The sequence below is a fragment of the Mixophyes fleayi genome, chromosome 1 (assembly GCF_038048845.1).
Source record: "Mixophyes fleayi isolate aMixFle1 chromosome 1, aMixFle1.hap1, whole genome shotgun sequence".
Taxonomy (NCBI): Eukaryota; Metazoa; Chordata; class Amphibia; order Anura; family Limnodynastidae; genus Mixophyes; species Mixophyes fleayi.
In genome coordinates, this window is record NC_134402.1 from 157,558,254 (window position 1) to 157,572,288 (window position 14,035).

The following is a 14,035-nucleotide window of genomic DNA, read 5'->3' on the forward strand; positions in this document are numbered from 1 at the left end:
CCCCGCCGGAGTCAGTGGGGCGAAGGAGGGCGGGCAGTCAGCGGCTCCAGCCACAGTTAATGTCGCGCTGTCAGCGCAGGGAATGGTATGGCCCCCCTGGCGGCTAGCGCAAGGGGGATGGAGGGCCATCATAGTTTTAGCCCTGGGGAGGGGGCGGGAGGATCGGGTGCCTCAGGGCTTTCCACTCAATGCCCACTAACCCCCCCTGCAGCTTCCTTCAGCGGGGGTGCACTTTCCTACAATCCCCCAGCTTTACACCAGTTATATTTCCCTTTCTGCCACACAGCAGTAGGGGTTCATCATGGGGGGCACAATTTAGGGGGGATACGTGGCCAGTGAAATGGGGGCGTTACCAGTCAGGGCCATGGGTCGATACGTCACCGGGGTCCGCGGACGAATGGCAACATATGGTGGCGTGCGCGGGGTACAGAGGGGGGCGTTAGCGGTGTTGGGGACAGTGGTGAGTTGTCTGTGCAGCACTCCTTTTATCGGCAACCCCTGTCGCCGCCAGCTGACAGGTCCTATAGATCTAGGCGGGTTCTCCCTCTGGTGGGCGCAGTACGGGGCGGGGGCGTCGAGGGTGGGGGGATTTTGCAAGATAACAGAGATCGAGTGGTCGCTAGCGGTGGTAATATGGCTCAGCGGTCTCCGCCACCGCGGGAACACATCCCCTCTGGTGGTCACTTTGTGGAGCTTTATCGGCCGAGGTACGATAGCACCCCTCCGCGGTGGCGCGACGAGACGGAGGGCTACCCCGGTTTAGGCAATATGCAGCGGGGCTCCTAGAGGTTGGGGGTTGGGATAGTGGTGCGGCGCGGCGACGACTGGATTACTCGGCAAGGACTCAACTCACTCTCCCATATTCTTTTTCAGAGCCAGTGGTTGAAGTGCGGGAGGCAAGGGCGAGCTGCCGTGATCAGCACAGGTCACACTTACGGGGTCGGAGGCCTGCAAGGGACACCGAGGAGTCGACTCCGGTCGTGTCGGTCGGTCAGGTCGCTTCAGCCGGAGCCAGGCCGGCAGCGGTAGCAGGGACGAGCGAGGAGGCGAATTCTGGCGCAGGGAATCCAGTGCCCGCGGGTGAGTCCTCTTCCTTAATTACGCACCAATCACACCCACTAGGTTCTCCAGTTTACACTACCAGTGGCGAGTCATCTGATTCTGAGGATAGGCCTAGGAAGCTGATCAGAATATTGGAGAATGAGTTACTGGGTAAACGAGATAAACAGGCAGCAAGGTCAGCCTTGTCTATGGGTAGCAGCGGTTTAGGTCAGGTGGAGAATATAGAGGTTACTCACGGAATTAGACCGAGCGTCCGCGATAAAATTAGGCTGGGAAAGTATGTCGACATGTTTGCACTAACCGTCGAGGATAAGAAAGCCTTGGCAGCGGCGTGCGAAAAAAAAGCATGGGGGAGGAGAGATACCGGTCATTTCCCAGATGGGTTAATGCTTTTTGTATTTTTGCTACTATTTACACCGAATCAAGGCCCAGCGAACAGGCCGAGGTCTGGAGATATATGCACCTCATTAGTGGGATGTTTGTTAAAGATGGCCCGGTGATTTGGCGGGCATACGATGAGCTATTCAGAAAGCGCATGAGTGGGCGAGAGAAACTATGGCTAGGATCGAAGGATATTGACACCTGGTTAGAATTAATGACCAGGCGTCAGAGGGCGGCGCAGGCCGGAGGTTTCAAGGGCTGGGGAGGGCGCAATCCACCCTTCCCTTGAAAGTAAGATGCTACGATTTTAATGCAGGATACTGCCAGAGAGGAGCAGCCTGTAGGTTTAGGCACGTCTGTACGTTGTGCGGCGGACATCATCCAGCCACTGAATGCGCCCGGTCCCACAGTAGTGGGGGTAGGGGAGGAGGCGCTAATACAGCTATGCAAGGTCAAGGGTCCATCGCCAATTAACGTGGCGGAATTGGACAAATGGCTTGCAATGTTTGACGATAGGGACACCGCTGCGCTTCTTCATGACGGTTTTCACTTGGGATTTAGGCTTCCAGTTCAGGGCAACATATCCACAGCAGCCCCGGTTAATTTGAAATCGGCTCTTGCCCTCCCTGAAGTTCTGGACGAAAAAATAGGGAAGGAAGTTAGTCTGGGCCGCATGCATAAACTGGTTTTGTCCCCGGTAGGGGTAGTCCCCAAGAAGGCTGAGGGTAAATTCAGGCTGATCCAGCACTTGTCTTACCCCGCTGACCAGTCTGTAAATGACGCAATCGACGCCAACCTTAGTTCTGTCAGTTACCAATCATTTGAGTCTGCGCTGGCGTTGGTGCAAGAATGCGGTAGGGTGTTCCTGTTAGCTAAAATTGATATTGAATCGGCTTTCAGGGTGTTGCCCCTTCACCCGGAGTCGTATCAATACATGGGTTTTCGGCATCGTGGTGGATACTCTATCGATCGCTGTCTTCCCATGGGTTGCTCAATTTTCCTGCGCGCTGTTTGAAAAGTTCAGCGGTTTCTTGCACTGGTGCATTCAGGCGGGGACAGGGTGACTTCCTGGTTATCAGACCACCTAATTCCACATGTTGTCGAGATACGTTGTTTTCCATCCAGGCCTTATTTAGGGTACTAGGTGTCCCCATTGCCACAGACAAAACAGAGGGCCCCTCCATGTGTCTCTCATTCCTAGGTATTGAGATCGATACATCACCAGGGATCTGCAGACTCCCTGCTGACAAAGTTGGGAATGAATTTCGTTTAGGGTGAAACACGTCCCAGGGGTTCAGAATAGCTTGGCCAATGCGTTGTTCTGCTTCCAATGGAGCAAGTTTCGTAGTTTGGCACTCCAGGCAGATAGTGTTGGCATTCCGTGTCCCTCTTGTGTTTGGCAGATCATAAAGCCGGCATAATGGGGCTCGTGGAACAGGCCATAGCTCCCTCCACCCTGCGAACATATCAGACGGCATGGAGACGGTGGTCACTTTTCAGCAGCCAGAGTGATCAATCGGAAGCAGGTCAGAGAGATGCTATGTTAGCTTTCATGTGGGAGAGATACTCCAAAGGAGATTCCAAGACCAGCATGGCCTCTTCCCTGGTGGGAATATAATTTATGGCTATGCTTCAGGGTCCAACGGATGTCACGAGGGGGTTTATTATCAGCAAGGCCTTTAAAGGGTGGGCGAAGGTTCGGCCCATGCACATGGATGCTCGTTTACCAATTACCATCAGTATCTTGGACGGCTTGATAAGGAACTTAGGTTTAGTCACAGCAGATGATTACGAAAGGCTCTTATTTAGTACGGCCTTCTCAATGGCGTTTTTTGGGGCTTTTCGAGTTTCGGAGTAAGTGGCTAGATCAAGGGGGCATCATGAGTCGGGTTTACGAGCAGAACATGTCAGTTTTACGTGAAGGGACCTTAGCGTGTAAAATTCTGAGATCAAAGACCGATCAGAGTGGCAAAGGTTCATGGGTGCAGTTAATGGCACAGCAGAATAGTCAGATTTGCCCCGTTAGATTAACATCACACTTTGTAAATATAAGACCCCAGGCCTACTTGTTCCTTAGTCATAGTGATGGCACGCCACTGACAAAATATCAGTTCTAAACCATTAGGAAGCGGGCGCTGCAGTCCCTTGATTTGGAAAGTTCATTGTACGGGACACATTCCTTCAGGATTGGGGCAGCTACATCTGCCGCCATAGCTGGGTCATCGGCTGAGACCATAAAAGTTTGGGCCGCTGGAAATCCACGACATATAAGTCATATGTTAGGATTGATGGTGCTGACTGTTGAATGTTGTTATGCATAATCACGTGTATTTTCACCCTCAGTTTTTCTTTTTCTTCCTATTTCATGCTTTTTTGGTTACCCCATCCCACCCCACTTCCCCCTCCCCCACCCCATCTTCTCCCTCCAGTTGGTGGGCTACCATGGGCTTCTCCACTCGTCGCTTTTACGCGAGGGGCGCAAAGGGATTTTCACCGGCAGATTCCCTGGGCGTAAGTCCTGATTAGTGGTGTGCAGCTGGGGTTTTACGCGGGTGTTGTTTACTTTCGTGTGGGTGGCCTGCTCCCCATATGTGTCTCCTTCCCTTATCCCTTCCTGTTTGTTCGGTTTCAATGCTCTATCCTTCTCAGAGGCTTTTACCTAATCTTGACCTGTCTTCAAGTTTAAGGTTGTACTGTTCTGACACTGGTTTTTCTACCTACAGGTGATGGTGTTTCGGCAAAGCGTGTGTGGATCATAGGTCACTCCTTCGTTTTCTGGGCCGCTGGCCATCCCAGGGCAAAATTAAACCCGAATCACAACGCCACTTAAATAAGATGGTGGGGTAGGCGGGGCTTAGGCTGGCCTGATCTTATGCCATGGTTGGTGCGGCTCATTAACCAACACGGCCCACCAAACATTTTAATAGTACACGCGGGAGGCAATGACCTGGGTAAGGGAAAATGTTTAGAGCTCATTATTGAGATTCGGGAGGACCTGCGTCGACATCACGCGGCGTGGCCTAACATCATCATTGGCTCATCGGCACTTATTCCCCGGCTGGTTTGGAGAACAGCTATTCCCTTAAAAACAATGATGGTCATGGTCAGGAAATTAAATAGTGCCATTCGGAAGGTGGTGCGGTCCTTAGGTGGTATAGTCATTGATCATCCAGGTATAAGGGTAGAGTCACCGCGGTTATTTAGACGGGACGGCGTGCATTTAACTGACGAAGGAATGGGGTTTTTCGTAGATAGGATTTGCGGGGCAGTGTCGGCGTGTCTTGGTTAGTTAGTGGCGGGCTGCGGCGTCTGTGGGGCGCAGCGTGGTAGGAAGGCACTGCGTTCAGCGGCTGATTAGTGGGTGCACAGGTAGTTGGCCACAGGTCACTGTCCCCTTAGAGGCATCAGTAACTCCTTTTTTGGTCCTTCGGTTAAGAGGGTCCCTGTCCGGCTCGGTGAGGGAGGGCAGCGTGAGTTTGGAAGGGGCAGTCACTCTAACGCCAATTTAGCGCAAGAAATGTTGGGATTTGTTCCCCTTGGTTTGTGGACGTACAGCGGTTTGCGCCAGTCCCCATGAGATCTAGTGGTATCAGCTTGAGAGCTGTTTCTCAGTGCCCTTTCTCCGCCACCATAGGTTTAGTTTAATACTAAATGATAATAAAAGTCCTTCCATTTTTTAGCAACTTATATATGACTCTGTGTGTTTATTTGCATGCAAATGTTTAGAGTTTAAGGTTGATGTGAAGTTTATGGGAACATACACAGTGAGCCCTTTATAGCTAAGGAAGCCAAGGCTGTGTACACACTACAGAAATTTTCGACCAATGTGTTATCTATAATGATTTTACCAACGATTGGAAAAAAAAGTCCTAATCATGATGATTCATGTGTACATACTATACGCATTTTGCAAGATTTACCTTCAGCTCTTCATCTGCCATCAGCTGAGAAGATCGTGACTCTGTAAGCCCTATGGAGATCCTGTTCGTAAGTGCAAACACACTGCTGTATTGGAACGACATTGTTCCATGGTTGAATGAGATTTTTAGTTCAGTTAAACAATGTTGTTCAATGATATTATGTGCTTTGGAATGATAATCGTTCCTTGTTACAGGGTACACACTACTGTGATATTGGGTCAATCAGACGTTTATCATCTAATTGACTTGATAATCTGCTGAAAACACTGTAGTGTATACCCAGCCTAAGTGATGCTTATCTTTATAAATTATTATAAATTAGAAATTAATTTTGCCCTCTTAATCCATTATTCATGATGGCCCTCATAATAAGTCAGTGGTGCCTTTTCTTATGTTCTGATTGGCAACCTCACCTCTCACAAACATTTTTTTTTTTGGATCTTTTTCTGGTATTTATTCCGGTCGTTTATCAAACCACAGCTTAGCTAATTTAATGGTTTATATTTTTATCATGTTCAAAATTTGGAAGACAGTTTGTTAAACTGGGCTTCTCTCTAGCAGCTTAGCCTTTAGTAAATCAGGTGGTTTTGAAACAGCTGGAAAATCTTATCTAAACAGGTTGTTTTGAGAAACTGCATTTTATTAAACCTAGCCATATACTTTCATTTGATACTATTAAAATCCCATAACCACTACAAATCTGCAAATTCATCAATGTATTTATTGAATTAAATGTATGTAATTAAATCTGAAAGATAAGTAAATGTGAAAAAAAAAAAATTATGTGTTTTAAAAATGACGCTGGGTTTCTACACATCTTAATGTAAAATTAGTTTGTATATGGCATTATCCCAATATTAATTATACTTTATAGTCAATAAATCATATACATGCATAATTTGACAATTACATTTATGAAATTATGATGTAATGATCTCAGATAACTTGTCTACTAAACATTTATTGTGATCTCTGTATTAAAAGATAATTTTAAAGAAGTAATATTCTCTAGATTTTCATTTATATATATATTATAGTACACTAAATATCTTATTTAATTGGCAACAGGGGTACATCTTATAAGAAATACATCAGTGTTATAATTGTACTGCATCTCTATGTTAATACTATATCTGTTTGGCTTGAACATAGCAAAATAACTCTAAAAGGCACAGTTTTAATTATCTCCATTTGCTTAGAAGTCAGCATATCACCCTTATGACTTTATTCAATTACTCATGTGGAGGTCAGTTTTTTTTTTATAGTATTAATATTAGTGACACACTAGTCGATGGTGACTAGAGGCTATAGAAATTTGGGCTGAGGTGCACATAATATGGAACAGTTTTATTGTACTTTGTGTTTATGACAAATTATTTTTTTACATATTATAGGTCAGTTTATATCCTTTTGGATAGGTGTGTAACTATACATTATTGGAAGGATAGAAATATTTTGAAGGATAGAGATACAAAACAAAGCAATACCAAACACTACAATGTACTTAACCTCTTCTCTAATGATGATTTTTTTTTCATCACGGTGCTGAGCCTATTATACTTTATCGGCTAGTCACAAAATAAATGTTAGTAATTTTTTTAGAAGTCTTTGTTTTTTTCCAAATATATCATTTGTTTCTTTTTGACATGGCAAAGAAAATCTACATAAAAAGGATAAAAAAGTGTTTTTTTTTTAAAATAAAATTGCAAGAAAGTAATTTGTTAACATATGTGCTTTCATTTCTAAACTTCAGCAATAAACACTTTGTAATTACAGAAAGAAATAGTATACACACAAGATTTCCTAATAAAATCAGCACTTAAAAGTGATAAGGCGAATTTTTGTTTATTTTGCTAGTTTGCTCCATCTTGCATATAATGCAGGAAATGTGTAGAAATTAGGTAGGACAACACAACACAACAATTAGGAAACTAGACATGTTGAGTTAGTTAAGTCTCTTTTAGAGCCCCCCCCCCCCCATCTCTGGGCTTTCCTATTTCCTATATCTGCAGAGTAGTGGGTATACTGTCTGTGACTCATCCTTAGTAGTCACAGGGTTTATCTGCAGGGCAAGTAAAAAAACATTTATTCATATGGAGAGGCCCTTCCAGATTCATATATTCTTCTAGGTCGTGTGTTTTTGATAATGCTGGGCACAATGGAAATTTTAAGGGCAACCTTAAAAAATTAGCTATGTGGTCCAGTATATATCTTGCCCATATTTTGGACTTAAACAAAGAATACAACTCCCCTGGCTGTTGTTCCTGCTACTATAGTCTATTTTGATATGGTTGGGCTGTTTGTAAAACTCCTCTAGAGATGGTATAGGGATGATGTCATTTATATCATTCTTAATTTTTTTTGTGGCAAGTAAGTCGATATATTCAGGCATCATCAAGTATCGTTGATGTTTACCTGTGGTACACATGGAGCCAGGGCTGTCAAGAGAAATTTGGGACCACACCACATCAACTTCTTGGGGTTCCCTTTATAGATTATTAGGAAAGAGTATTGGGCAGTCGCGAAACATTTGCACCCTGCCAAAGGGGCGTGGCCACACAGCATTGGGACCATGGCCACACTGGATGAGGCAGAGAGGAGGAAGGAGGTGAGTAAGATGGAAGGTAGAAACACAGCAGTGGAAGAAAAGATGAAAAAAGAAAGAGAGGTTGGGAAACAAAATTAGGAGAACTACAGGATGAGTGTGTTGGTGGACTATATTGCTGTCTACTATCATTTATTGCAGTTTTGAAAACATGCGACTAGTTTCTTGTCTAGTTCCTGGAATGTTGGGGCCTGTTTTGAAAATGCACAGGTACATGAAATATGGAAAGCCGAGCAATAAGTGAACACAGTACATAACACAGATCACGCAGTATATAATACATACAATATAATATTACACACAGACTGCATATGCTTACAAGGAAGATATGTGGTTGCTGGATGACAAGCAGTTGAGGGCGTTATCCTGCCTAACAAAATCTTTGCCCATAAAACTGATAAAACACACTAATTTGGGGTCACAAACACCACTTACATATTAAATAAAATAAAATAATAAAGTATCAAATAATCTCAAATATTTCATAAGTTTATTAAACACCATACAAACTTTATGAAGTTGAACAAAAAAACTCTTATAAGATGTCTTGGTATTTATTGCAAAGGCCACTGTGTTCTTTACCCTGTTACTATAAAATCTCATCAAAATCATCAGTTCTTTATAGTGTTAGTTATCCAAACCCCACTGTAAATGTACCTTCTGGACTCCAGCACTCCATGCTGCTCTTTACATTTGTTTAGTCTTTTGTTTAGCCCTGGTTGAGAGTGTGCACCACTAAACACAATACTACCAGCACTTCCTATTCCAAGTGGAATGCATATGGAATGCACAGGACTTACTATTTCGAAGCAGTCCTGCTGCATTCCATATGCATTTCACCAAAAAAAGTTATATATCACCAAAAGAAAAGAAAAGTAAAATACATAGAAATGAAAAAAAAAATACTTGAGGCAGGTTTCAGCGCAGGCCCAGGCCCCCAGACAGGCCTGAGCCCCAGTTCTTTGAACTCACCCCCCTCCCCCTCTCCGCACCCCAGCATTTACCCAGCACAGGTATGTTGGGTGAAGGGTATGATGGAGCTGACAAAAGTATTACCAACCCTCTCTTATAGCTACTCTGTACTCCTTTATGCAATAAGGTCACCAGATACTTGGATATATACATTGCTCATCCACACATAGAATTTGAGTGACTTATATGAAATGGCTAGTGTCCTGTAGATTCTGTCTGTGTTGTACAACTCCACATCCATAAAAGTTGGGAAAAAAGCTTTAAACTTGCCACCTAATGAAATCAATTATTCCAGACACATTTGACAATCTCAAACCCAAATCCCTAGCACTGAAGGACCAAATTAACTTAATCAACAACCCAATCAATATTTAGACAGCAGTGTTACAAACTTCTGGAGCTGCGAATGACCTGTGCGTCCTAATAGAAGCGATAAAACGAAAGAAGGTTCCAGTCATTTTTTTTTTTTAGATTTTTTTTTAGATTGACAATCTGTATATATTCAGTGGTAGCGAATGGATTAACTGCAATATTAAGCAAAATGAACAGTCTCAATTTGCATATGACCCTGAATAATCTCAGCAAAATGTTCCCTTTAATCTTTCCAGACAGCTTTAGTGACTGCTACTCTGTGGGTGACTAACGGCATATCTGTTGGCACTGTTCTGAGATTATTTACAATCACTGATGACGCAGCTTGTGCGACAGTTGTTTCCACTGTACCAATTTCAAAATACATTCTCTACTATATATTTATTGATTGGATTTCTACTAAAGAAGCTTAATCATTACAAAAATTGTTTGTCTTACACTGGATCTGCAGGAGCCAGACTGCACCATGCTTACAATTAATCTTTCAGTTCCTGCTGTAACCAAGAGTAATCTATACCATATGCAGAATGTAATACCTTGTAACAGTTGCTTTGCGAACCTTGACTTGATGCAAATAAGTGTAAACCCCTGTGTGCCTGGTGGGTTTTGGTGGTATGTTCTCCATTACAAATACACATGTGACACTCTTGAATCAGTCAAATAACTCACCTCCTCTGAGGCTTCTGTGGGTGAAGTGGCAAACAGGTGTCCCTGCACACACTGGTCTTAAAAGAAGCAAATTACACATAGTGCAGATAAAATAGGTGTATTTTGTAATGTACAGTTACAAGAGAGAAAATGAATGGGCATCAGACCATCTCTCTTGATGTATTTAAATGAGGTAGAACATTATTTACATTCACAACTTCCAGCACAGTTCACAAACTTACATAGCCAGTAGTTTCTCTTGGCACAAGAGCTGACATTCTTGTGTAGAGGGACAGACAATCTTCTTCACTCATTTTATTGCCTCTTAGTTACATCAGTGTTTTCACATTTTTCCAGTTACCAGTTTTATAGCTACACCTAATACTCTGACAGGTACAGTCTTGAACCTTCCTAGTGCCTCTCAAAGCAAGTACACACACTCACACCTGTCAGCACAATGTAGGGCAGGTTGGCAGAATTCCTCTCTGACTGTGCACTCACTCTTAACATTCCCGACTCTCTGTAGTATCACTGACGTCTCTGTATTTCCAATCCTCCCTCTCAGAATATAGATCCACTTGAGCATCCGCAGTACAAGATTACTCCAAACTCAAGTTGAGTCAACAGTTGGATCTACTCTGCAACACTTAAGCAGGTGAAGGTTGAAGGGTTATTAGATTAGGCTATTTTCTACCTGAAACTGAAAGTTAAAACTAGCAGCTTAGCTTAACTTGGGACATCAAATCGCACACTTTTCAAACACTCAGGTTCCTGTGAACACTGGCAACATGCATAATAATGTGTCACACTTCCTCACACATCACAATTGGTGTGACATTCAAACACCTATGCCACATTACACTCTCAACCCTATTTCAGGAGCGGTTTCTTCTGCCATTTACTTTTCAATCCTTTGAATCAATACTTTACCCAATGGATTTCCAGAGCATGATGCCTATGCATAGAATACTCTGTAACGGGTGCTAGGGGAGACAAAGTCACATAAACTGCAATCCCCTTCCCAAATCCCCAGGTACTCACCCGATTCTGAGAGACCCCTATGAGATGCACCATACCTTTCTTCTCCTCAAACAGAATCCACCCCTCACGCCTGCTCACATGTCCTAGGCCACCTGGATCCACTCGAACTCATCCGCTACGCAAGCCTCCACCAGCGGCCTGAACCACCAGCTGTAAAGACTGCCTTGTCTTGGGGTTCAGGACTTTAGGTGCTCTTTCGGATGGGTAGAGGGGCCTTATATGCCACTCTCAGCAACTTAAACAATTAACTATCCAGGGACCAAATGTCCCCTACACTACCAAGAACTTAGTGCCCTGCTAAACCAGGGCCTATCACCTGCTATCAACTATAAGAGCCTACTGCCTTGCTAACAACCGGGACCTACTGTCCCTTTAACAACAAGGGCCTAACGCCCTTCTATATTGTCAGAGTCTAGCGCATTCCTAACAATACAGGACCTAGCTTCCTTTACGCTAAGGGCCTTGCGCCCCCTAAACTGACTAAGGGCCTTGTGCCCTATGAACTAACTAAAGGACCTTACGCCTTGAAACTAATGGGCCTTGTGCCCAGAGCTGACTAAGTGCCTTGTCCCCTGCCTCACTCTAAGGGCCTTGTGCCCAGTCTAACCTATAGGATTTGTGCCCCCTTACCTAACTATGGGCTTAGAGCTCAGCTATTCATGGGGCCTTGTGCCCAGTGCACTACTCCATCAAAAGCTTGATGCGTTTCTCGGCTCTACAGCCATCTCCTCAGAAGCTAGTTCAACCAAGAGATGCCGGAGATATTTAAGTGATCCCACAGGTGTCCAATTACTTTGTTAATCACATCAAGTCTGGTATGGTCATATGACCTCATTGTGATAGCTACCTGGAGAACTCCTGTAGCTTTTATTAACGGACATCCCACAGTGCTTTATTACTGGTCTCTGTCCGCATAAAATGTCATAATTATATATCCTTCCCCACAGGGATTAGATACATTAAAGAATATAAAAAGTATTAAAACAAATAAAAATAAATACTATTATTAACATAGTTCAGTACTAAATGAACTAACAATATTATAAATTGTAAAGACTCATGTTCCCCGCATGCAAGGTTTAATAATCATAAACCAAACTACTATAAAGAAACAATTAATATCATATAAATTTTTTTAATAGTGTTGAGAATTGACTTTTTATATATACTCCCTATCAGAAATTTTATGATGTATATGCAAAAGATATGCGCTATTCTTAACATTTTTTCTGGTGTCTGGCCATATTCACGTTATATATACCGGTATTTAGATTTGTATAATACATAATTATGGAGTGATTTACCTAGCGCTCCTATTTTCTTGTATATTTATAAATATATACCTTCCCACTTTATAGTTGGGGAATCAGGACACGAGAAGGATGCCAGCGCGCCATTGAACTCCAGATGGGTGTGGTCAAACAGTTTTTTAGTGCTGTTGCGGCGGTTCGTATGAACAGGATGAAAACTAGCACGACCTTGTTTGAAGTTGTCACACAATCATAAAAATATTAGTATACACAGAAATGTAACTTACAATGTATAATTCAGTTGCTGCAAATTTTCATATACTTCTAATCAGTAGTTGAAGTTAATTTAGAAGTGACTGTATGGAAATTTAGAAGGGACAGTGTGACAGGATGGACCACCTATTCCACCCTGTCTACTGTTGCTGGGAACCGGCTGGGCTTACTTTGCCACCGTTCCCTTTCGTTATCTCAGACGCGCCCACTCACCACAGTAGGAGGGGTTTTACAAATGCTGCCACCACTGGACTCATTTACCGGCATCCAGTACCAGGTTTCTTCTGGGTATCTGACACCGCGAGTGTACCCCGTTACTGGTGTACTCGGGCTGATACTCCTGACCTCTTCCTATGGATCAGGATGGCTGTGGATGGATCCCCCCTGGACATCACTCTGGCCAGAGCTGCTGGGTAGCGGGCAGAGCGGTGGTACTGGATGCTGGGTCCAAATCTCAGAAACAGACGGGAACGGATTAGTTTTTATGTAGGTCACAGGATTTTTAGCATGGAAGATGTTCTCAAGCAGGTCTTTGAAGCAAGTGATGTTTAATTGCAGTCATATTGATTAAAGGTATCAGTGCTCAGGTCAGATGGAATCAGAAGAACAAAGTCAAATAGAAGACTGTGCTTTTTATACAGATTAGGACACAGCCTCACAGGCTATTTTTAGAATCAGGATGCAATTTGTTTACCCAAACATGGATTTACATGCAATGCAAAGCTAACAATATTTACACTTCTCTGTTATGTGCTAAAACTTGATGCTTGCATTATCTGAGATGCAGTCACGCCAGACAGCCAGGCAGCAGCCCCCTGCTGAGTACACAGGCTAAACAGGTATTTGACACTTCACATAAAGACTTACTTAACATTTCCTGCTATCAGCAAACAGACTTCCTCTAGCAATGTTACAAACCCAAACTATGACATTTGCATACAAAACACATCCCAATGTAACACAATACGTGCATTTCAAATTATATTTATAAGGGATCCAGTCACAGACGGTATGAAAAATGTAATGGGAATGTAATTGAATGGAATTTCATCATTTAACAATGAAGGCAGTAGGAGAAGTGGTGGTATGGGGGACCACCGTATACACCGCCATGTTGACCACGGCATCTGAATAATACAAATAACATTAGAGAATATAAAGTGACCATGCCATAATAAGCTCAAGATCTTGTTTAATGTTGTTTTTTATTTCCTATCAATAGATGAGTTGATCTACTTTCCTTTCCCATCCTGTCATGAGGTCTGAGACCTAAAAGAACAGGTCCATAGATTAAAAACAACTAACATGTAATGTGTTGCTCAGAACAAACATACTGTAGGAAACACTAAACATTTATTGTCTGTGTGATAATGTCAGTAGCTGCAGCAGGATGTACAGCTGATACTGGTCACAAGGATACCTGGTAGCCTGCTTTCATTAATAAATATATATATAATCAGATACAAAAAACACAAGTCTCAAGGCACCAGTAAAACAAAGGTACTTGTGCT